General features: G+C 45.6%; 1 protein-coding gene across 4 annotated transcripts in view; it reads left to right on the top strand.

Moving 5' to 3' along the window:
* Tln2 (talin 2) overlaps positions 1-25,784 on the top strand; it is a 409,739-nt gene that overhangs the window by 61,200 nt on the left and 322,755 nt on the right. For all 4 annotated transcript variants that reach the window (XM_040739688.1, XM_005075489.4, XM_013117408.3 and 1 more), the window contains exon 2: positions 16,472-16,561. The gene's annotated coding sequence lies outside the window, so the exon portion shown is untranslated. The remainder of the gene's footprint in view (positions 1-16,471; positions 16,562-25,784) is intronic.

Raw genomic sequence — 25,784 nt, 5'->3', positions numbered from 1 at the left:
AGCTTCGTGGCAGCCTCCAGGAAAGTACCAGGCAATGGGCCTGTGCTGTTCATAACTGGCCACCAGCCTGGGCTTACCAAACAGCCTTTGGGTTGTTCACTCAAGGGAGCTAGCTGGAAGGTTGTTAGGGCCTTGTGTTTTGGAAACCAGCACTGCCCACTGGGCTTCTGGTTTTCAGCCATTGACTCATCATCACAGTATTGTGAGGGTCTAGATTCCCAGGATGGACATTTGCCAGGTCTGGATGGTGACTCTGGAACATGATGCAGCGTCATGCCTTGGGGATGCCAGGAAAGTCTACTTAGCTAGAGGGTTCAGCCTGTTTTGAGGAAGAGTCAGATGCTATAGACTAGATGAGAGTTCTGAACAAGAGGAAATGTCTCTGAGCTATGGGTGTGGCTCTTGCCAGCTGGGATAGTCCTTCCTTCCAGAAGATCAAGCTTAAAGACAACTTGGTGTAGAGCTGGGTGTGAATGGGAACCACATGGAGGCTGCAGGCTGGACCAACACCATCTGGAGAGTTCTCTTTTCTCCTTGTAAGGCTTTTTGGCTCATTCTTGATTAAAATACTCCTGTTAGGAAATCATCTGGCTAGCTAGCTCTGGTGAAAACTTCCTGACCACAGTGCAGGACAGCCTCCACTCGGCAGAGGATGTGGGAGGAGGCACTCAAGCTACCAAGGATCCCCAGGAAGTCCCTTTGCATCACACATGTTGGTGGGTGATTGTGGTATGAGAACCCTGTAGGCTCTTTTAGGGTGAGGTGACCCTCACCGTCTCCAGTCCCACAGCTCTGACAGTTCTTCTCTGAACCTCTCTTAAGGCTTTCATGTTTCCTTCTCACCCTCCATCTTTATTAGTGAGTGAAGAAAAGACCTTTCGGTATTTAATAAACTTAAAAATTACCCTGGGTGTGGAGTGACCACCCACTGGCTTCCCCTTTCCCCGATCCTTAGTGGCTGAGGAGTTGAGAATGATGCCGCAGTGCTCTCCTCTGCATCTGTCCTTCTTCCTTCAAAAGTCAGGCTGTTCAGTTAGTAAAGTGCTGCCCATACAAACACTCAGAATCCATGTGAAGAAAGGAGGCATGGCGGTTTGTACTTGTATCCCCAGTGCTGGGAAGGCAGAGACCGACAGATCTCTGGCTCACTGGCCTAGAGAAATCTGAAAGCCCCATTGTGGTGGCATCTTGTTCTGCCGGACTTGGGATGGTGGCCACATCATAGGGCGTGGCTTCAGGTATGGGGACGGACAGGACCCCTTCTAAGGAAGAGGAAGGGCTGGCTTGCCTTGTCTTTGGTTGTGTTTGGAGCATCCTGAAGGGTAGAGACTGCATCTTCAGGAGCAGGAAGACCGTGGCCGTTATTTGCTGTCATTGTGTGAGCGAGTGCTCCCCTAATAAATACCTGTTAACTCTTTATCTGTGTATTTGTGGACTCCTTCAAACCCGTCTTCACCCCAGACCGTAGAGAGATCCTGTCACAGAAGACAAAGGTAGTCCCTAATAAATACCTGTTAACTCTTTATCTGTGTATTTGTGGAGTCCTTCAAACCCGCCTTCACCCCAGACCGTAGAGAGATCCCGTCACAGAAGACAAAGGTAGTCCCTGAAGAAGAACACTGAAGGTTTACCTCCGGAATCTACACAGATGCATACAGATGTGTTCATGCTCCCGCATGTGCACGAGCATGCATACATACATATATACACACAAAATAAGTTCTGCTTTTTAGGACTCTAAGCACCACTGATGTTAACTTAGAGATCTTACCAGTGTTTGTCACCATTGCTTTCATGACTAGGTGGCCTCACACTGCCCTCACCACCCAGCAGCTGCCTGGGTAAGGCTCCTGTGTTTACACTGCACCGGTTGTCACATATCTAATAGCTGCTGAAGAAATGGCAGGCTTCAAAGTTCTCCCTCTTGTTGGCTTCCACTTTGGTTTTCCTATGCATCTCTTGTTTCCTGATGCCACTTAACTTGTCCTTGTGACATGGTAGAGAAAGTAAAGCCTGATCCCAGGGCAGTGTTGTCACCTTGTCCCCTTTCATTCATTTGATCTGATTACACTTTGTGTGTTGCTCTGGCACCTGCCTTGTAAGATGCAACTAACTAGCAGAGTCCTGTGGCCTGCAAGGCTACCAGGTACTTTGGTTGCAACAATGTGGGGTAGCATGGGATCACTTTTATTCTTGCTAATGTTAGCAGCCAGCCATGAGCATTCTTGGAAGGCTGATGAGATGCTCATTTTAAATGCAAATTCTTTGCGTGGTTAGGAGGAAAATGAAATTGTCCTGGCTCCCAGCACTCTGCATTTTTGCCATTCCATCTGATGGCAGTGGGGAGGGCTCATGACTAAATCCCTCAGTGTCTTTATTATGATTTCACATTTGAACATGCTGAGAGGCAGCCTTGGCCCCAGGACATTAACTCTCTGTTGCCAAGTGCCAGCATGTGGGTATCTGTGGAGACTCTCAGGGTGTTCATTAGCGCTCTGCACTAAAGATTTTTGGGTCCTCTCATTTGTTTTACAGATGATGGATGTGCTAGGAAATTTGTAGTGAGTGGAGGTGTTTTCTTTTTTCTTGGAGGCAAAGGAAATGTGCTAAGCCCTTTAGCCTCTGCTTAGCATCGTTCACATGTGCTGTTTCCTTCAGCCTTAGCAGGGACCTCGCCCTCTCTTCTGGGAGTCTTCTGTCACTTGTAGTATAAGTACTCTGTTGCAGCTTGCTGTCTGGAGATTCCTGGATGTCATGTGTGATGGAGACGTTGGGACACATGTATGTGCTGGGCCCATGGTTCACTCTTTATTACTATCTTCCAAAGAGAAGATATAATGACAATGTTGTAACCAGATCTAGATTGTTAACCCTGTTCTGCCTGTTCTGTAGCCTGGTGAGTTAGTTATACTGCTTATCCCACAAGGGTGTGCTTACCCCACTGCTATGTCCAGACCAAGCAGGCCACTGCCAGGAAGGTTTCAGCTCCCATCTATCTCTTCTTGGTGCTTCAGGCTTAAGCTTCTCACCTCCAATACCACTGACATTTAGGTCAGACAACTGTTCTTTTTTTTTTTTTTTTTTTGGTTTTTTGAGACAGGATTTCTCTGTGGCTTTGGAGGCTGTCCTGGAACTAGCTTTTGTAGACCAGGCTGGTCTTGAACTCACAGAGATCCACCTGCCTCTGCCTCCCAAGCACTGGGATTAAAGGCGTGCGCCACCACGCTCGGCTGCAGACAACCGTTCTTACTGTGGAGGATGTCTTCTGCATCAAAAATGACAACAACACACTTGCTCCCTGCAGTGGTGACAGCTAAAGTTGTCTCTAGACATAGCCACATGTTCCCTAGAGATAGAAATTGCTTCCTGTTTAGATCTACTGTGTTAAGATGTATATGATGACTAGGAGAGATGGCTCAATGGGCAAAGTGCTTGTCATGACAGAACAGATACCCGAGTTTAGATCCCCAGAACCCATGTAAAACTATAAATGGTAGCATGCATCTGTAATACTCACAGTCTACACCAAGATGGAAGATAGAGACAGGAGAATCTCCAGAAATCTGGAAGCCAGCTATCCTGATAAATGCAGCTGCAAACAACAAGAAACCATACCTCAAACAGGCAAGGGTGTCCTCTGATTTACACATGTGTGCACACAGATGTCCTCTGCATGAGCACATACACCCAAAGATAAATGACCAATAAAAAGTGTATATGATATCCCTTATAGTCCTAAACATGACTTCATTATTAGTGTGGGCCCTTTCCCCATTTTACTTTGGAATGTGAAGTACGCAACTGGAATCTTTACTATTTACTATAACATGTAGAGTAGTTACAGTAGCAAGCACTGGCTCAAACACTATCCTTAGGAAAGTTCTCACTTGAGCCTTGTGTGTGTTGAGGTTTCCTCTGAGTAGACATGACCCTGGTCTTGTTTTCAATCTTTGCTGTCATTGGCTGCTAGAGTTTAAATCAGTAGTGTCTCCTGAGGTCTTGGGTCTTACAGGTTTGGTGGAAGCCTTTTGCACTGTTGGGAGGTCAGGGAAAAGGTAGGAGGCGGAGCTTAGTGATAGAGAAGTTGGGTCCCTGCAGAAGGAATGATTGGAACTCCAGCCTCTCTTGCTCATCATTTTCCAATCACCACGAGGTGAGCACATTTGCTCCACCATGTTTTTCCTGCTGTCATGTTCTGCCTCACCACAGGTCCAACATAGTGGGGCTAGCAGACCATGGAACGAATGCTTCAAAACTAGGAACCAAAATGAATATTGCCTCCTTGTGGGTTGTTGACCTCAGGCATCTGCCTTAGCAACCATGGCTGCATCCACTACATAGCTTATATTTTTAATTTTTCAAATGGGAATTAATAGGAACAAAATATGCAATGACTGGGGAAGAAATATTCTCAAGTCTGATGAGTTTTAGCCATCGAGTGACAGTTAAGACTCAGTTCCCCTTTTATAGACCTTGGGTCAAGCTTGGGGAGGAATCTCACCAACCTTAACATACCCCCACATGTAGCAGGTGTATGGGGAGATTAGAAAGTCAACCATGACCTTATGAGTTAGAATGACTTGAGTGGCTGTGAATGTGTGGCTCTACAGTGGCAATGAGCCTCTGAACAGTGTCTATAGACCTGGGTCTACCTCCAGTCCTTCCTTGGTTGAGTGGTCCAATATATTTTGACGTAGGCTCCTTCCCTGTAGGAGGAAGGGAAGGCATGAAATTGCTGCCTTTGGTACAGGGCTGAAGGGCTAAGTGACAAGCTTGGATTTATGAAATAAACATACATTTTGAAACAAACGTAAAACATGTTTTGTACCCTTAAGTTTTCTGAGGTAATATGGAAGTTTAAAACTTGTTATAATATGAAAGTATGCATGCCTATATTGAATAAGCTAGAATACAGAATTCCATAAGTGAAATGTAAGCCCATGTGAATGACTTCTCAGTGCTTGGTGGCATGCTGACTCTATTCTGCCTTCAATTCTGGTCAGAAAGCATGGAGATTCTTGGGCTATAGGAGCCCCAAAGTCACCTCTACACCTCCAAATTCTAGTTGGAACAACAGTCAAAAGAATAACAGCAGCGAAAAAGTTACAGTTTTGGTGTAGGCTCTTGGGTGGGTTGACATATCTGCTACCAGAGAGGATCTTGGGAAGAATGGACAGCTACAGTCCTGTCCTATAGAGTCCAAACACTTGCCTTCTAATCTGGATTATGAACTTGGTACCAGAACCAGGAAGAGAATGGATTTGGTCTATACCTAATTATGACCTCAGTTTACCAAATCTAGGAAATATGTCAGAGAATTTCCTTGTAATGCCTCTAATAGAAAAGTCAATGTGAAGGTTGAAACATTTCCCTCACAGCATGGGTTTACTGAGGTGGGAAAATTGGCATGTTGAGATGCTATCACCACTCAGTGATAGTTTCTGAAATCATTAAAAACATTATCTTTTGATGTTAATGCTTGTGATAGTTTTGTGGTGAGAGAGAAAGGAGGGTAGGATCTCATGTACCCTGGGCTGGCCTTGAACTCCCTGTGTAGCAAAGGATAACTTTGAACCCTTGATCCTCCTATCCACCCCTTAGGAATGCTAAAATTACAGGAATGAGCCACCATGTCCAGTTCATACAGTGTTGGAGAGTGAGCCCAAGGCTTCTTGAATACCCAGTGAGTGCTCTGCTAAGTGAGGTTCAGCCCTGGCCTCATGATTATTCTTTAAATAGAAACAAATGGCAAAGGCTTTAGTTGGTACTGTCTTCCCAGTGCTGTAAGCTGCCTTAAGAGAATTGAGGCTGGCTGTGGTGGAGGCTGTACTCACGAAGCAGGTGGCCTACTATGAGTTCAAGGCAGCTTGGTCTAATAGTGAGTTATAGGTAGAGCCTGGCTGACCAGCAGAATACTCACAAACAAGCCTCTGTGCAGGTTTGGTGACCATTGTTAATCATCAGACAGCTGAGCTGGATGATGGAAGCTACTCTTAAATGTTTTATCAAAGCAGGAGTAGGTGGTAGTGGGGTTTTCTTTGTCTCTTTTAGGCTTGTAATGGAAAGAGTTTGGATCAAATGAGGAACATTTGTTTGATGGGGGTGGGCAGGATTCCAGAGGCTTCTTGACTGAGGTCAAATATTGCTTCTTTGGGGCGTGTGAGTAGAACCCCCATCCGAGAGGAGCATTGAGAATAGAACCATTCGTAGCCTTTCATAAGCAAATACACTGGCCTAGGAACTGTACTATTCTATATTTTAAAGTTAAGTTGGCACATGCGTGTGTGCCTGTGTGTGTGTGTGAGTGTGTGTGTATGTGTGTGTGAGAGTGTGTGTGAATGACTGAGTGTGTGTGTGTGTGTGTGTATGACAGAGGGAGTGTGTGTGAGAAGGAGAGTGAGTATGAGAGAGGGAGTTGTGTGTGTGTGTGTTTGTGTGTGAAGATAACTTTTATAAGTCAGGTCTGTCCACTTTCCACTTTTTTTTTGAGGCAGAGTCTCTCTTGTTTCTGCCATATTGCATACCCCCAGGCTAGCTGGTCTAGGTGCCTCCTAGCATTCTCCTTTTTTGGGCTGCCTTCTTTCTCTGTCTGTCATCCCTGCATGATGTGCTTCTGCATCCGGCTTTTTATTTGGGTTCCAGAGACTGACCTGATTTTGTCAGGCTCTTGTGGCATGCATTTTACCTGCAGAACCATCTCACTGGCCCAGGAACTATGATTTTAGAACCATACACACACACAGTGAGCCAGAAGGAAAGATGGGTGAACAAATAGCCTTTGGATGGACTTAAAACTTAAATCCATTTCATGATGTAAGTGCTCATTCTGAGGTTCCCAACTTTTCAAATTGGCTTCAGGGAGCCTTGAAGTTTGTGGAAGAAATTTGGTTGCTTGACATTTGTGTACTGGATCCTGGGGAGAGGGGATGATGTGTTGGAGTCTTTCATGTTGATGGAGTGTGCACAACTGAGTCACTCCTTGACTGGTATGACTTCTACAAGTAGCCTTTAGGGATCCCAGTGAGGTCACCCAAGTCCTCACCATCCTCTAAAGTCTACTGAATGCTCAAAGATAAAAATTGGTGAGGGTAAAAGTTATCCAGAAGAGAACTATGGTGGTTGATATGGATTGCCAACTTGACAAGGTCTAGACTCACCCAAGAGACAAACCTCACTACATCTGTGAGGAGTGTCTAGATTGGGTTGAGCTGCGAAGACACCCCCTAAGGGGTCCTGAATTGAATATAAAAGACAAAGCGAACTGAGTATCAGCATCCATTGCTCTTTGCTTCCTGTGGATGCAATGTGGGTGGCTGAATGTGGAATTTCTCACAGTGACACAAACACTGGGGTCGGAGAGTCATGTTGGAGGCTTTGGGGGGTGGCATGGTGTGTTGGGTTTTGAGGAAGGAATATTTGAATCAGAAAGATAAGGTAAAAAGAAGCTTTTCTGGAGGGAATGACTCAATCACAGACCCCACAGTGAGAGCAGGATGTGGTGGAAGTTGGGGGAGAGCCTCAGACACCAGACACCCCCTTGGGACAGGCCTGTGGTGTGTCTATATGGGAAAGGTGGGACCAGAACTGAGTCAAGGATCAGCTGGGAGTCTGAAGTCTGAGGGCCCTGGTACTCCAAGTAAGAAATTTGAACTCTGTCCTGAAGGCAGAGGAGAATGTCAAGCACAGGCCAGAGATGAGGAAACTCCCTCTCCCCACAACGAAACCCGGGTTGCCCGAAGTGTGGAAGGCACAGGAGGTCACCTCTGAGTCCCTTCCTACTGTCGCCTGATGGTGGCAGAAGCTGGGCGGTCATCTGTGCTGGACCTTTATCTTTCACATCTTCAGTATGGCTCTTGTGTCTCCTCTCCCCTCCCCTCCCCTCCCCTCCCTCCCCTCCCCCTCCCCTCCCCTCCCCTCCCCTCTCCTCTCCTCTTCTTCCCTCTCCTCTCCTCTCCTTCCCTCCCCTCTCCTCCTTCCTTCCCCCTCCCTTCATTTTTGTGAACTTATGGGCACATTTATGTGAGCATGTGTTTCGAGACTAGAGGACAGCCTTTGCTGTTGTTTCTCGGATACTGTCTACCTTAATTTTTGAGGCAGGCTCTTTCATTAGCCTGGTATTTGCCAAATAGACTAGGCTGGCTGACCAGGGATTTGCCTGCCTTAGCCTCCCTGGTTTATAAGCATGTGTCATCACACCTGGCCTTTTAAAATTCTGGGGCTCAAACTCAGGTCTTTGAGCTAGCAATGCAAGCACTTTGTTGATTGAGCTCTCTTCCCGGACCCTAGCTCTCGAGTTTTCAGTGCTGATGGTAAAGTCACTAAATGATGCTGGATTCTGGAGATGGGGTGAGGGGAGGGAATGTGGAGGAATGCAGTGGTACCCCGCCCCCTCTCCGCACTGTTTCTCCTACAAGAATGGGCTTCCTCACCTGTGGCCTTTTCTCATCACCCTCAGCAGGTACTGATCTTGCAGAGGAAAGGACAAGCCCTACCTTGCAGCAGCTGCTGGTTGAGAGAGACGAACAGTCTTCAGCCTGCTGAGCACAGTATCATGGGGGTGCCAGTGAGCATTGTGGGCTGGAAGAGGCTGCTCTCTAGGTGGGAGGAGATGCAGCTGATAGCCTGTTTCCAAAAGTGTCATGATGGGGCTTTGGGAGTGGGGCTGGAGGGTGGGCTAGGGGGAGTGCTAAAGCTTCTTTCAGGTAGCACAGCCGTCTAATGGTACAGAGTGAGTGTGTGTGTGTGTGTGTGTGTGTGTGTGTGTGTGTGTGTTGGCACAATAGCATGCCATGTTCGTAAGTGGAGGTCTAAGGATAACCTGGAGTGTTGGTCCTTGTGCTGGATAGTTTATGCAAACTTGACACACGGTAGAATCACTAGAGAGGAAGGAGCCTCAGTTGAGAAAGTGCCTCCATAATGACTGATGGTGGAGGGCCCAGCCCACTGTGCGTGGGACCACCCTGAGAAAGTGATCCTGGGTTCTATAAAAAATCAGGCTGAGCAGACCATGTGGAGCAAGCTAGTAAGCAGCATCCCTCCATGACCTCTTCATTGGCTCCTCCCTCCAGGTTTCTGTCCTGTCTGTTCCTGTTCTGACTTCCTTTGAGATGAACAATAATTAGGAAGAGTACGCCAAATAAACAGTACGCCAAATAAACATTTCTTCCCTGAGTTGCTCTGGTCAGGTGTTTCATCACAACAACAGCAACCTGAACTAGTTACTTTTCTGTTACTGTGATAGGTCAATGACCAAGGCAACTTACAAAAACAACGTTTAATGTGGCTTATAGTTTCAGAAGGTTAAGAGACCATGATGGTGAGCAAGGCAGAGTGGCAGGAACTGCTTTGATCTGCAAGTAGGAGGCAGGAAGAGAGGATGGGAATGGTAGAAGTCTTTTGAAACCACAAAGCTCACTCCCAGTGAGGCATCTCTTCCAACCAAGCCATACCTCTTAATCCTTCCCAAACAGTTCCATGAACATAGGAGGCTGAGGGGTCCATTCCCATTCAAACCACCGTGGCTCTCATCTTTCATCTTGCTTGAGATGACTTCTCTCTGCTGTTTGCTGCTGTGTACACCAGCCCAGCTGCCCCGTGAGCTTCTGGGGATTCTCCCAGCTTCATCTTCTGTCTCATTGGAGGAGCACTTAAATTACAGAGGCATGCTACTACACTTGCTTTTCTGTGAGTTCTGGGGATTCAAATTTAGTCTGTGTGCTTGGACAACATGCATTCCTACACATACAACCCCCTTCTCACCCCCCTGTGTTTATTTATTTTTAATCCTGTTTGTTCTTTCACCCCAACTCCATACCACCATGGGTCAGGATATAAACACATTTAATGTGTGTGTGTGTGTGTGTGTGTGTGTGTGTGTGTGTGTGTAGTGTGTGTGTGTATGCGTGTGTTTGTGTGTGTTTCTCGGGGTAGTCCCTGAAGGGATGTGGCATTGTTTGCAAAAGCTTAAGACCTTGAAAGGAACTTTTACCTCCCCTTTAGTACTTACTACCTAGGTATGTAGGCAGTAAACAAAGAGGAGGTTAGCATCTAGGCTTCTGCTTCAATCCGACCCAGCCATAGCCCTCATCATTTGCTCCAGGCTCTCTGTCAGTGTCTGTCATGATAATGCTGGAAACACAGGTTTCATGGAGCCCAGATCATGTGACCTTCGAGGGGCCTGCTGGCCTGAGTCACTGGTTGCTAAGGGTTAGTATAGTGCCTCAGAGATGCAGGGCTGTTAACACACAGTGCATTTCAGTCCTGGCTCAGACCCTCACTGGACAGGAACTAGCAGCTGCATGCAGTGACTAATGCCTGTGGGTAGGCTGAGGTCTCTAGCCTAGCTGTGAATTCCAGCCCTCTGCTTGGTGGAGGAGCCCTGGTGGCCAGTGGGTCGTCTGGGCTAGATATCAAAGAGCCACCTCTGGAATCTGTTTCCTGACTTGGCCATCCTCCCACCCCATCCTCCAGGGTGGAAATGGTACTTATAAGGGAGCACTCCAAATTTGAAAAGGGTCCCCAAATACACAGGCTTAGAGGCGGGCCTTGAGGGGCTGAGGTCATTATGTTCCTACTTTAGTTGCTGAAAGCCTTTGTTCTTTTGGAGTTGGCAAGACTTGTCTTTTCCTGAGCTCTTAACAATGGTTTCCCTGTATGTAAGCTATTATTGTGAGTCGGACAAGAATTGTATGTGCATGCAATGTACTGGAACACACACATCAACTCACACAGACACACATGTGCAGGCATACATCTCGAAAAGTTGGTTCTGTGTTCCTAGTTTTTCTTTTTAAAGAGCAGACTTAGGAAAGAAGAGGAGACCCTCAGTAGAAGGAAAGGACCTAGAATAATTAGAACTGTGTGCTTTTCCCGGATGTTAGGTTCATGTGCCTTGCCTAAAACCAGCTCAAAATGTTACTAAGTATCAGTGTCCATCTTTGACTATTGTAACTACTGAAATTTAAACTTTCCTCAAAGTCGCTGTGTGTAGTCTTAATTCCCAATGAAATAGTACTGGGAGTCAGGCCTGGGAAGAGGATGTTAGGCCATGAGGGCCCTGCCTCATGAGTGGACTGATGCCATTGCCATGAGAACATATCAGCTATCTTAAGAGTAGGTTTCAGATGCGGGAGGTCATGTCTGGGTTGAATGTGCTTGCCTCCCATGCATGGGGACTTGGATAGGTTCCCAGCATGCCTGTAAAAGCTGAACATTGCAACACATGCCTGTGATCCCCTATTCCTGGTCAGCTAGTGTAACCTAATCGGGGGAGCCCCAAGGCCTGGTGAAGGACCCTGTCTCAAAAAACCTAAGCAGACAGCTCTTGAAGAGTGACATCTCAGGCCAACTTCTGGCCTCTGCATGCATCCACACACAGACATGCATTTTATATGAACTATCGTAGATTTTCTCAAGGCTGATTTGGTCCCCTCTTACATTTTTACTCTCTTATTCCTCCTACCATGGGATGATATGTCATGAAAGCCCTGTCTGGATATGAACCTCATATCCAGAAATAATGTGTTTTGTGTTTTGTTTGTTTTTAAAAATCAATCTTCTGGCCTCACGTCTTCTGTTTTAGCAACACGAAAGGAATGAGGATATTAACTTAAAGGATGACAAACTCTGTCTCCAGTGAGACTTTCAGAACAGTCTGGATGGCTTGCTCTTAGTCACTAATTCAGTCAAGATGCTTCTGGCGAGCCTGAGGAAGGCTAGAGATTGAGAGACATCTGTCCACATCTCTCTACCTTTTATCCGTTTTATGGCCAATGGATGACTTGATCAGCCAATGAGCAAAGAGAGGATGAGGTGCTGGAGGGGGAGGATGAAGGAACCTGGCTTTAGCATCTCCTCAGGAGGAAGCAGGGTTCTCCAAGGTCTGCAGAATGTCTGGCCTTTCTCTTGTCATCAGCCGCTAAGGACAGGATAAGGACATTGTTCCTGGTAACACACTGTGACACAGAAAATAGACTTGCAGAATGTGTCAGAGAAGACCCTTGGGTGCACAGATACCCAGTGCTAGCTCAGCATGGCATGAGTTCAGAATGCAGGACTGTGCCAGGGTGTAGACTTTCCACAGTGGAGATATATTTATAGATGTTTCTAGAGCCTTCTGCCTGGCTTGTCAGACCCCACCCTTGACAAGCTCTGAGGCTCACTTCACATTTCTCTGGCATCTTAAAGTGGGCTGAGAATAATTCTCAGAACAACCCTGGGAGATGGCCATCACTGGCATGAATCAGTTTCGTGTCTTTTGTTTGTTTTGTTTTTTACTATTTTATTGTGATTCTTAAGACATCTAGGTAGATTTTCAAGGCCCAGTACTGTGGTAACTCCCTGTACCATTTTTGGTGGGAGGCCAAGGAGGATCACCCAAGCTTAGGAGTTCAAGGCTAGTATAGCTGGGAGGAATCAAGTGATAAGGGGTAAAATTAACACCCATGGAGTCCATGCTTTCCCCTAAGAGGTGACCAGCATCTCTATGCCTGAAATATGAAAAAAAGCTGATTATTTCATTTTAGAGGGTCTGGATATTTGTGCTTAGATGTGAAGACATAATAACATTAAAAAATAAACCATCCATCCAGATTATTATTGGGAAAATACTCTTGGCTTTTGAATGAACTATGATCTGAGGCTAGCATTTAAGAAAATAAAATTACAGGACTGGAGACATGGCTCTGATCTTCCAGAGGACCCAAGTTCAGTTCCCAGAACCCATATCTGATGGTTCACACCTTCTATAATTCCAATTTCAGTGGCTGAACACCCTCTACTGGCCTCCAGCGGCATCTGCAGACATTATACACATACAGCCAAGCAGGCATTCATCTGCATATAAAAATAAACAAATCTTTAAAACAAGCAAACAAAGGGCTGGAGAGATGGCTCAGCAGTTAGAGCAAACACTGCCCTGGTTTGGTTCCTAGTACCCATGTTGAGCAGCTCACACGTTCCTTAACTCCAGCTCTAGGACTATTGAGCCTCTGTGAACACCTGTAAAATTTGCATGTATTCCTGCCTCCATGCAAATAATTAAAAAGAATATCAGTCCTTTTAAAAAGGAAACAAAGTTATGTTTAAAATTCAGTAAAATATGGCATATCCATAAAATATTTAGTAGATAATTTTTCAGTTTTCATACAAGAATAAAATAATTACTATGTACATTCTTTTGTTTATTTTTGTTTCTTAAATTTTTATCAAAAATAATTTTTTCCCACAAAATACATCCTGATTATGGTTTCCCCACTCTCTGCTCCTTCCTCCCAGTTGTTCCCTGCCTCCCCTCCCATCTGGATCCATTCCCTTTCTGTCTCTCATTAGCACTATACATGTTTCTTTATGTGCTTTTACTTATCATTGTTAGTCTTGAAGAGTTGAGTACTGAGCTTTGTAAGAGAAGATCCATGCTGAGACTGTGAGATGAGACCTCCAGCAGTCCTGGGCAATTCTGGCTCCCAGGAGAGCCACACTGTCCACTGCACCTGCTGCAAGAAGCCAGCGTTCTTTGCTCATGTGATCACTTCACAGAACAGGTCTCCCTTCACGACTCCCCTTGCGGGGGACTTGGGGGTAGCTGAGAGAATTATAGAAGAGCGCTTCTGGAAGATGTTAACGTAGGGGATCCTTACACTGAGAATCAGACACTGCATGCACAATTGACTCTGTTCTTCTTTCAGGCATAAAGGGCCTTTGGATTTCCAGAGGAGTTGGTGATGCTCCCTCTCCCCAGTCCCCTTTCTCCTTTAAGAATAAATGGAGGGCTAGCTCAGTCGTTAAAGACTAAGCTCACAACCAAAAACATAAGACTAAGGAACATTGTGGACATTGTGGTAGGGTTTGATGTGCTTGTTTAGATGGATCTAGAGACTGGTGACCAATTTTAGTCTTATATTTGATTTGTCTGTTTCTTCATTGGCTTCTTGGGTTGACAAGTGTCTAACTATTGTGATCAGTTAGCTATGTGCCTGGGTATCCCAGTGTGGAGGCCTTGACCATGCTGTGGGTGGCCTGAGAAGCCTTTGCTTTTTTTTCTCTGAAATCTCTGCCTTCCTCTCATGATCCAGAGTAACTAGAATGTGAACACAGAAGGGAAAAAATATTGGAATGGTTACTGTAGTTTCCAAACAAATGACCTCACTGTCTGAATTCTGCTTTGTGCAAAAGAAACCTTAACTTTGTCTTATAAAAAAGTAATGGATCTTTGGGGAAAACAGATCCAAATCCCCATTTAGTGTATGTGGTTGGGGGGCAGGGTATGAGGTGAGAGACTGGAACTGACTTTACAGACAGAATATAGCTAACTATCGTAACTGTGTTATACCAGAGTAACAATGATGGCCAAAGAGACACAACAATCAGATTGGTAAAGATAGAGACTGACAGTCACTTCCTCAAAGTAGGCAAGTCATTATACTTTGTGGAAGCCAGCTTCATGTGGAGTTTAGTCAGCTCCGTTCCCAGAGGGGAAGAGAATTGTTGAATTTTGAATCAGCAGAGTGCCTTGGGCTTACCCTGTCTGCCTTACCTCACTCCCCATTTCACAGGTGAGCTGTTATGGCATCCACAGGTTAGGTATAAGCTGCAGGGTTGCAATGGTTAAGTCAGGAGCTGCTGCAGCTAAAACCCAGGGAAAGAGGCAACTGTTTGGAGGATTATGTTTCAACATGTAATTAGGTGAAGATTTGATTTAAGAACCCAGACCATAATCAGAAGCCTCATTTCCTACAGAAGGAGCATTTTGATTGTCTTTTTCATTTCATCAAAATGAAACGGGACAGGAGTCAGTCTGCCATCTTTAAGATGTCTTAATTTCGATGGTCCATGAGCATTTTCTGAGATGGGTTCTGGTCCCGTGGGTCTCATCTATGGTCTCTAAGCATTATCTCTGTGACCACAACATCAGTCAGACACAACTTTCCTCCAGAGAGGAAAGCTTACATTTTGGCTCACAGTTTTAGAAGGTTTCATCAAGTCATGGTGAGGAACGCATGGTGGAGTTCACAGTGGCAGAAGTGTGTCAGAGTCTCCCCATGTTGTGATGGATCAGAACGAGGGACCAGTGCTACCCTTCAAAGCCATGCTGCTGGTGACCTAATGTAGCCACCCTCCACCTCCTTCAGGCCCCACAGCTTCCCATAGTAGTGCTGGCAGCCAGCGGACCAAGAACGAAACATTCGCCTGTGGAGAACATCTCAGATTCAGGTTCTCCCAGGTCTGCCAACCTGAAGAGCAGAGAGGGAATTCTCTCTTAGTCTGTGTTCTTTACATCTCAAAGATTTGAATATGGCTTTTGTATCTTTAGATTTTGTGCTGAAGATTTTAGATAATCTTCTTCCATGCACACATAAACAGTTCTTGTTTCATTTTGAACTCTGAATTTTTTATTTTTTATTTTTTGAGGAAAACCAGGAAGCTTCATTTGACTGCTGCAGATCTTTTTGTATTGGGGGGAGGAGAGAGGGAGGGAATATGAATGAATTAAAGAAGTGGTTAAGATTTGGAACTGTAGGCTACTTTTGTCTCCTCCCCTGTATAGAGCCAGACAGAGCAAGAATAATATTTGTTTAGACACAGTGTTTTATTAGGAAGGGAACTGCCTGTTGCTGGTTCTGATCCTGTGCTGCTGGTTTGGGGCAAGGCCTGTCTTCATTCTGAGCCTTGGCATCATCTCTGAACAGAGCACTTCCAACTACTGGTTTCCAAGGTCCCTGCACCCCATGCTGGGCTCTGAGATGTTGGCCTGCACCAGGTAGCTGGAGTCTCTTTCTTAGGCTGAAGATGGGGCCTTTGCCAGCCGCTCCCCCTTTACAATCTGAAGTCCAATCAGGAGTGTTCACTATGGTGAGGATATTGTTCCCCTGCTGAGATAGTTCATCTTGATTGCCAGTTTGATGGGATTCGGCATCACCATGGAAACAAGCATCTGGGCATGTTTCTGAGAGGGCTTCTAGATTGGGTTAACTGAGGTCGAGAGACCAGTAAATGTGGATGACAGCATTCCATTGGCTGGAGCCCTGCCCTGAGTTAAAAAATAATAATAATAAAAATATAAACTGAGCTGAGCACCAGCATTCATCTTTCCAGCTTTCTGATTGGATGATGAGGCTTTCTGCTTCATGCTCTTGTTGCCATGCTGTTCTCACCTGATGGACTGAACTCTTGGAAAATGAGGCAGAATAAGTTTTTTCTACCTTAGGGTCTTTTTATCAAGTATTTTGTCACAGCAATGAGTAAGTAACTAATACTTTTTTTTTTTTTTTTTTTTTTTTTTTGGTGGTAGGGTTTCTCTGTGTAGTCCTGGCTGTCCTGAAACTAGCTCTATCAAACAGACTGGCCTCTATCTCAGAGTTCTGCCTGCTACTGCCTATCAAGTGCTGGGATGAAAGGCATGCAACATCACATGTGGCTAACTAATACATTTCTCAATGTGGTCTCTGAACTAATACTGTGTTTCCTTTGTCAGTGTGCTGCTGCAGGGTAACATCTGGACTGGAATTGAGACCCCTCTGGTGCTTGGATGTCCCTAAATTCCTGGATCAGCTTGTTGAAGACTGTGAGTAATGTTCATGTTGCTATTTTGTGAGCCTGAAGAGATTGTGAGCAGCAGTTAAAGAGTTCAGTCAGGCCTGGTTGATGGGCTCATTCCATGCAGGCACAATTAACCTTCAGCTACTGGTTGCATATGCCCTGCAATAACTATGAATTTGGCTCAATGCAAATCATGAAATTACTTAAGACATTATGACCTTTTTGGTGATATCTATCCCTACCTACCTATCTGTATATGTATATGATTATATCTGTCTACATATTTTTGATAACTTCATTGCATGGTACTCAAGCTTGATTTTGTAGATAATAGCATTATGTTGCAATGTCAGAAGGTTGGATGTACCTGCTAGAGCCAGGTTCTCTCGTGCCTAGTTACAAAAGCCTTAGAGATGGCAGCTGAAAATCTCCATGTGACCTTGCTCACCGTCAGCCACCACCAGAACTAGACATGCCATCTTTATCATCCTGTCTCCTCCTCTTTCACCACACTGGTGTTGCTTCTGGCCTATAGGAGGACAATCCACATGATGGAGGTGCAGGGACCATGGCCTCCCTGGCAATCTCTCCTTGGTGCATGTGTGTGCCTCCCCAGTAAACCTGTTCCATCCCAATGCCACATCTTTTTCCACCCAAGTGTTCGCACTTCTCTGTCTGTCTGTCCGTCCATCCTTGAAGAATCTTTCTTTGTACTTGTCATGATGTATACACCTTCTTCTGTCAGTCAGTTTTTAGACTGCCCATTCATTTGACACTTACTTACCAAATACACAACAGCATTCAGAGTCGACATGCTGTCATGGAACTCGGTTCAACACAAAGGAAGAGATCACATGAAAACCCAAGTGAGTTATCATAGCCCTGTCTGAGTAGACTGCTGGGTTCTAAGCACTCTCAGACTGAGTTGCTAAGGTACCTTATTAAAGCTCCAATTCTTAGGACATATGTACTGAAATATCACAGTGCATTCCAGCGGTGTTCAATTAATATGTTTTTTGTTTATTTTTTGAGACAGAGTTTCTCTGTGTAGCCCTGGCTGTCCTGGAACTCACTCTGTAAATCAGGCTGACCTCAAACTCCGAGATCTGCCTGCCTCTGCCTCCTGAGCACTGGGATTAAAGGTGTACACCACCCAGCTCAATGAGTATGTTTTAACAAGTAAAATAAACTGTAGATCTTACTGTGGGTGGACTGAATGAGGCTGAGAGTCAGCTGTGCTGACGTATTGCAGGTGGCACTGATGCTAGTTTACAGACCGTGCTTGGAGAAATAATGCCTATTGCTTTGAAAGTCTCAGTATAGTGATTTGTCATTGAGTGTGACTTAGTGAACCCTTTAATGTGTGTGTGTGTGTGTGTATGCATGTGTACGTGTACAATTTTGTGTATGTATGTATGTATGTATGTATGTATGTATGTATGTATGTATGTATATGTATCTTTGCTGAATGCCTGGCAGAACTTTGTCTTATCTTTTATGTCTGGTGCGTGTACTTCTTTGCAGCTGTTGTAGGTTGTGGTCTTAGCTTCTGGATCCTTTCATCGGTGTTGTGCTGTTCAGATTCATGCCTTGAAACCCTCTGAGGCCCCTGTACAGTGGGCATACTGTCAGTGTCTCTTAAAACAGCGGGAATTTTTTCATTTGGAAGAGCAGGCAGCATCAGCTGGCCTTATGTGACACATGCAAGTGGACTGTTAGACACTCAGACACCTTAGAACAGGTAGAGTGAGGGCTTGAGGGGCATGGCAGGAGGGAGGTGTGTGGCAGAAGGGGTGTAAAGAGAAGTCTTGAGTACATGTGATGAATGTACCCTAAAATCATGCCTGAGGTCCTATGCAGTAGGGTAGGCTGAACAGCTGGTAAGTCACCTCTGTAGATACATATATCTGGCTTCTGTTCTCCAAGAACTAAACAGACTCTCCTTTTGAGTCATTGACAGTTCAGAAAGCCATATATGGAGCTCTTGCAGCATCTGAGATCCTGGGCTAAGTGTCTGGTGTACATTCTTGCAACTTAACTCTCCTGCTGTCCAGGTGGCAGGTGTACCCATTGTTTCAGTGAGGCCTAGGATGAAGGTACTCACTTGGAGTCACACTGCAGGAGCATGGCAGCAGGTGAAACAGCCTGAATTGTTGGTCTCACATGGGGTTCTTTCCACTCTTCACTTTCCGGACCATAAGTCAAATTGTTTTCCTTTGAGACAAGTTATCACTCTATAGTGCAGCTGCTGTGAACTCAGGGTAGACCTCCTGTCTCAGCTAGAAATAGGGTTTTATGGACAGCAGATAGTGGGCTGCTCATTATTAATTACTCATTTGTATTTTACTTCCTCATATTTTCAGCGTGTTCCTAGGAAGACCCTGGGTAAGGGAAGGCCTTGGGTGGTTTGGTACTGTTTTGTATGACTTTTGCTGAGGGTATATGAACAAATGCTTATTCACTGTAGGTAGGGCACAGATGGCAGACCAAAGAAGTGATTCCACCTCTGGCTAGCTTGGTGGACTAGTGAGTTCATTGGGATTACTGATGTGAGCATAGGTGACTCAAAGTCAGCCGCATCGTTGAGAAGTTCACCCTAGTATGGATGATATTCTATAAAGCTGTATTCCTGGAACTCATTGGCCAACTTGCAAATAGCTTGGTTGGCTGGAGAGTCCCTTCTCCTGAGCAATTTCTTGCTGTCTTTTAGAGGAACCTTGTTAATTGTGTAACTTTCAGGATCTCCCTGAGCCTTGCAAGTTGCTTTTGCTTTCCTAGTTTTAGGGACTTCTCCCTCCTTCTGGGACTGTTTCAATTCAGAAGAAATAGCTATCTAATAAGCAGGGAAGAGGTGTGTATTTTGGGGGTGGGTGTCTTGTACTGCCTCTGCCAGCCTTAGAGGTGGTAGTTACTGGTGGCTTAGGGATCTATAGCTGTAACTCAGTCCTCAATGGCTCACAGTGAGGAGATAGGAGGTGAAGGGTCAGGAATTGACTCACTGTGTCATAAAGAAAGAATTTATGGCCACTTGGAGACTTCTGTATCAAAGATAATCTCCAAACAGCTTCATTGGGTTCACATTTATTTAGTCTGTTCTATGTTAGACACACAGACCTTGCATTTTAATGGATTTTAAGTTTTTAATTTGACTTGTCACTATTTGACTTCATGTATCTGTATGTAGTTCATGGTTGGGCCAAGGCATTTGCAGTATTGAATTTCTTCATTTAGCCAATTGCCCACATGAAATGTGCATACCAACTCCCAGACTGCAGGCTTATATTGCAGGCTCTTCTGCTAAACTGGTGCATATAACTCTCTGCTGGGGAGTGAGATGCCAGGTGTAACAATTGCATTTAAACAATACTCCCCTTTAGTCCTTTTAGGTCCAGAGTTAGCTTTGCTTCTCTACCAGGAAGAAAGTCTCTGAGCCAGGGTCAAAACCAAGATTTGCCGTGCAGTAGCTTTCCCCCTAGATCTTGCAGTGGTATGTCTCCTTGTATTGCTGTTTGTCACATAGGCTCCTGATGGCCAGTGCTCTCTCTGTTTCCTTGGCCTCTTTCTTTAGTATGAAATGGAGAAATGATTTTGTTTGGAAGGCAGTTGTGGATTTAGGTTCTTTGATTTCTCTATTTTTATTCAGGCTATGCATCCTTCGAGGACTGGCAGCAGTGTCCTCTACTCCATGTGGCTGTCTGGTTTCCTCTGAACTTGTCTGACATTTCATGTCATCCAAAGCCAACTGCTTTGTCTTTATACAGCGAACCCCATAGGGCAGGGCCCGGATGATGCAGGGATGGAATAGGCTTCGCTTATACTTGATTTCAGGGCCTAGACCTAGACTGTAAGTGCAGTAGGCATTTGCGGCCTGAACCCAGTAAAATAACATTCTTCCTTCCATTTGCACCCCTAACTCTAGTCTGTTAAAAGAGGAACAAAGGAATATTGTACACACTCAAGCCAGGAAGGCCTGTGGGTTGGAATGGTGGTCATACTGTCTCCTGCAATGACAAGTCTACACATGAGATCACACAGCAGGTGTCCCCGGGCTTTTATGAATTCAGGCATGCAGACCTCTCTATGTCTTAGGTTATGCGAGGTGACGGCAAACAACAGGTGGAATGGAAGAGCTGGACTAAAAGTACGGTCTTTCCTATAACACAGGTGGTGTTGGCATTTCCTTTAAACCGCTTCTGATGTTACAGAGTTTCAAAAGCAATTTACAGCCTGTTGATATTGCGAATAAAAAGATACAAAAAAGAAGGGAAAATGCTTATAAAAAGAAGGCAATTTCTCACTCGTAGTTTCAGGTCAGGACGCCAGCGTTGCCAGCATTTGGGCCTTGTATAAAGTAAGCATTAGTATTGCCAGACTGGCTACTGGCTCCCCTCCCCTCCCCTCCCCTCCCCTCCTCTCCCCTCCCCTCCCCTCCCCTCCCTCCCCTCTTCTCCCCTCATTTCCTTTCTTCCTTCCCTCTCTCCCTTTTGGGGTAGCGAACCTAGGGATGTACTCTACCACCAAACTATACCCTAAACCTTCCTTTTTATTTCCCCTTTGAGACTGGATCTTGCTAAATTGCCTAGGCTGGCCTTGAACTTGCTTTATAGCCCTAGAAGATCTTGATCTTGTTTTTGTTTCTCTTGCTTCTGCTTCCGTGAGTACTAGATTACAGCTACCATGTCTGGCTCTTGCTTTACTTTAAAATGACAAAGTACGAAGTTTACAGGAGTTATGGAAGAGTCTGACTTCAAGGGTCTGTGCCCATGGGGGAGGGGTGTTCTTAAGATGGCAGTGTACTTTTTAGCTTGCCAAAGCAGAGAGAGACCCAGCTTGTTCGTGTTAGGGGACAGGTCCTCTATCTGCCTTTCTCCTAGAAACCAGACATGACCCTACACTTTCTCTAGCGAGCCGATAGGAAAGTGTGCTGTCACCTTGCAGCTTCACGGGGCTGCTTTGTCACTCTCCTGCCTACAGCTGCTTCTCAGTTTCTACTGTCCAGACCCAAGGTGACCTTGGGTTAAAATTGACTTTTATAATGTCATTTCCTAGCATGTAGGCTATATCACGTGTATGAAACTTCCTCCCCATGGAAACCTATACGAACGAGAAACCCTGTTTGTCTCCTGAATCTGACAGGACTGAAGGATCACTCTCATCAGAGGCCTACCACACTGCCTTGGTATACAGGGTATACCTCTGGTGTTCTGAGAATTAAAGGGAAGGAATTTAAGCCCCCCCCCCTTCTGGAAGGGCTCTGTTTTCTCTATCTCTGAGGTCTGCCTGTCATAATGAAGCTTTTCCCCTGACTTGGAGGTTGGCTGTCTCCCTTGGCAGCCCTGTGGCTGCAACTCTCTTACTAAAGCTCTGCTGAAGAGATATTATTTCAGCTTCCTTTGTGCAGACCTGTAACATCTTTCCCCTTCAAAAGATTTCTGTGTGAGTGCCATAATCACTACACTGCTCCTGGGTATGCAGTGCATAGTCCGTGCACTGCTGCTGCATATGCAGTGCTCTGTGAGTACCATAGTCCGTGCACTGCCCCAGCATGTGCAGTGCTGTGTGAGCACCATAGTCCGTGCACTGCCCCAGCATGTGCAGTGCTGTGTGAGCACCATAGTCCGTGCACTGCCCCAGCATGTGCAGTGCTGTGTGAGCACCATAGTCCGTGCACTGCTGCTGCATATGCAGTGCTCTGTGAGTACCATAGTCCGTGCACTGCCGCTGCATATGCAGTGCTCTGTGAGTACCATAGTCCGTGCACTGCCCCAGCATGTGCAGTGCTGTGTGAGCACCATAGTCCGTGCACTGCCCCAGCATGTGCAGTGCTGTGTGAGCACCATAGTCCGTGCACTGCCCCAGCATGTGCAGTGCTGTGTGAGCACCATAGTCCATGCACTGCTGCTGCATATGCAGTGCTCTGTGAGTACCATAGTCCGTGCACTGCCCCAGCATGTGCAGTGCTGTGTGAGCACCATAGTCCGTGCACTGCTGCTGCATATGCAGTGCTCTGTGAGTACCATAGTCCGTGCACTGCCCCAGCATGTGCAGTGCTGTGTGAGCACCATAGTCCGTGCACTGCCCCAGCATGTGCAGTGCTGTGTGAGCACCATAGTCCGTGCACTGCTCCTGCGTATGCAGTGCTGTGTGAGTACCATAGTCCGTGCACTGCCCCAGCATGTGCAGTGCTGTGTGAGCACCATAGTCACTGCACTGCTCCTGCGTATGCAGTGCTGTGTGAGCACCATAGTCACTGCACTGCTGCTGCATATGCAGTACTCTGTTAGCACCATAGTCAGTGATCTGTCGCTGCATGTGCAGTGCTCTGTGAGAACCATAGTCAGTGATCTGTCGCTGCATGTGCAGTGCTCTGTGAGAACCATAGTCAGTGCTGTCGCTGCATGTGCAGTGCTCTGTGAGCACTATAGTCCGTGCACTGCCACTGCATACGCAGTACTCTGTGAGCACCATGGTCAGTGAGCACCATACTCACTGACTGCCCTGTGTGAGTGCCATAGTTACTGCTTCCCTGCTACATGTGCAGTGCTGTGTGGGCACCATACTTTGCTATCTTTGTTTCTTGTCTGTGCCTCAAGGTCAGATGGTCAATTTTCTTTCCCATTGACAAACCCAGCAACAGAACCAGTGTTGTTCACAGATGCACTGGGGACACAGAGGTACTATGACTCAGTACCCAGAAGCATCTTCATTCCAGCTAGCCAGGGTATTCTGATCAATTTTGTAATTTTGTCAGAAAAGATGTCTCCAGGGTGATGTCTAGTCAGAATTCTTTATCATTGGGGAACCTAAGATGCAACTTTCTCTCCATTTACAGCCAAACCAAACAACACCAAAACTGAAACAAGCAAGCTAACAAACAGGAAAGTCACAGTTCTAAGTAAAGGAAAGAATTAGAATTTGTAGGGTTTGTGCTTCCTTGCAGAGATCTCATGTCCACTTACTGAATGCTATTAACTGTTTGCTTTATGTGAGGGAAAAAAAAAGACTCCTCAGCTGACATCAAGACTGAATTATACAATGCCTTCATGAGCCTTTGTTCTGAGGAAGTGTTTTATAAACAATGTTAATCTTTGTGATGAAGTTGAAACATACAGACCATTGTGTAATAACTATGTATTGTTTTTTATGCTGTTACATTTTTTTTCACCTATAGTCATCCATACTCTCATTCCTGACTACTTTTTGTTTTGAGACAGGGTCTGTCTATGTAGTCCTGGCTGCCCTGGAACTCTAAGTAGAGTAGGCTGGCCTTGAAATCACAGGGATCCTCCTGCCTCTGCCTCCTAAGTGCTGTAACTAAAGGCATGGGCCACCATACCCGGCTCCCTGGATATCTTTTTAACCTTTTCTAGCTGCATCTTTCTTTTCCTTGTTCAGTATTGCAGTTAGCTTCTTTGGATTTTGTTTTTGTTTTTGTTGTCCTGGAACTCAGTTTGTAGACCAGGTTGGCTTGGAACTCACAAAGATACCCCTGCCTTTGCCTCCAGATTGCTGGGATTAAAGGTGTACACTGTGCTCTGCTTTTTGAAATGCTGTTTTTTTGTTTTGTTTTGTTTTTTGTTTTTTTACAAACTGAGATGGTTATGTCTGTAGAATTTCAGAGTCAGAAGATTAGTTTAAGATTTTTTTTCCTTTGCCGGGCGTTGGTGGCACACGTCTTTAATCCCAGTACTCGGGAGGCAGAGGCAGGCAGATCTCTGTGAGTTCAAGGCCAGCCTGGTCTACAGAGTGAGTTCCAGGACAGTTTCCAAAACAATACAGAGAAACCCTGTCTCGAACAAAAACAAACAAACACAATTCTCAGATGTGGTGGTGTGCCTTTAATCCCAGTACTTAGGAGGCAGAGGCAGGGGGATCTCTATGAGCTTGAAGCCAGATGGGTTTATATAGTGAGTTCCGGGACAGCCAGGACTACATAATGCGATCCCATCTCTAAAAACAAACAAATCCCTACAAAATATAAAATCCATGTTTCTAACCAAGGACTCCCAGTAGCTTAAAAGGTAACTAATCTCAAAACCATTTAAAATTATTTTGAAAACTAAATGTGAAAAGTCTAAAACTGTTTAGCAAAGTTTTTATTTGGGGTATGTTACTGCGTGTGTGTGTGTGTGTGTGTGTGTGTGTGTGTGTGTGTGTGTGTATGTTATTGTGTGTGCGTGTGCAGGTGCAACCTTGGTACTGGCATTACATACATATACACAGTGATGGACTTCTAAGTGGGTGCTGGGTGTCCAAATCAGATCCTTGTGTTTTCTCAGCCAGTGTTTTACCCACAGAACCTTCTTACCCAGTCCCTTCCGCAAAGTTATCTAGCCAGCAGACTTTGGCCAAAAAGCCTTTTCTGGTCTTGTGGTTCATTTCCGCCTCCTAGACTTGTCCAGCCCCTTCCTGCAAGCTCCTTTCCCCTGATGTTTGGTGGTATGGATTCTGAGAGATGCTTACACACTCCTGCTCAGATTTCTGAGGGGAAAGTAAGATGAGTGTGGAAGCTTCTTCCATCCTTGCCCACAGAGGCCTGGCTTTCTCTCTGTGTGGCCCAGTTTTCCTCCCTCCATCCTGGCTTGCAGAGACACTCCTGTGAGTGCTTTCTTTGCCTGTGCTGGTCTGTAACTTTTGCTGGAAGTACATTTCTCCAAGGCATTGTCATATTGCATTGCTGTTCAGCAGGCCTCTGTGACAGATCCCATATTTAACAGGAATGATAACATTCCCTGGGGATGAGCTTTGCTGGCCTGCCTAACCCCCGTAGGCTGCTTTCTGCTTTGCTGTTCCCTGTGCTCTGTCTGGTCTGTCCTTGTACCACTATCCTTAGAATAGACCAGAACTATTTCTAGCCCAAGTTCTCCTGGTTTATTCATGGTTTATTCTCCTGTTTTATTCATGCCCACTTTAAAAGTGATGCCCCCTTCTCTAGATTGCTCTTCTGTATGGTTCCAGTGGGCCTGAGCTTTAAAGTAAATAGAAAGCTTGGCTGTCAGAAATAATGGCTTCTCTTTTCTTCCAGGGTTGCCTTGACCTCCTTCTGTAGGAGCTGCTTCTTGCCAGATGTTGGTAGAACAAAGAAGTGGGCGTCCCAAATAGGCTCCACCCCAACAAACCCTGTTGGCAAAAGCCTTCAGGCTTTGGCTTGGTCTTATTAGTGAGACAGCATAGTAGTCAGGACAGAGGCTGTCTCACCCAGATGTTGTATTCCATGGAACTGTTTCTGCGATAAAAATACCTTCCGT

The sequence above is a fragment of the Mesocricetus auratus genome, unplaced genomic scaffold (genome assembly GCF_017639785.1).
Source record: "Mesocricetus auratus isolate SY011 unplaced genomic scaffold, BCM_Maur_2.0 Super-Scaffold_100691, whole genome shotgun sequence".
Lineage (NCBI taxonomy): Eukaryota > Metazoa > Chordata > Mammalia > Rodentia > Cricetidae > Mesocricetus > Mesocricetus auratus.
This window is presented reverse-complemented; position numbering and strand designations above follow the sequence as displayed.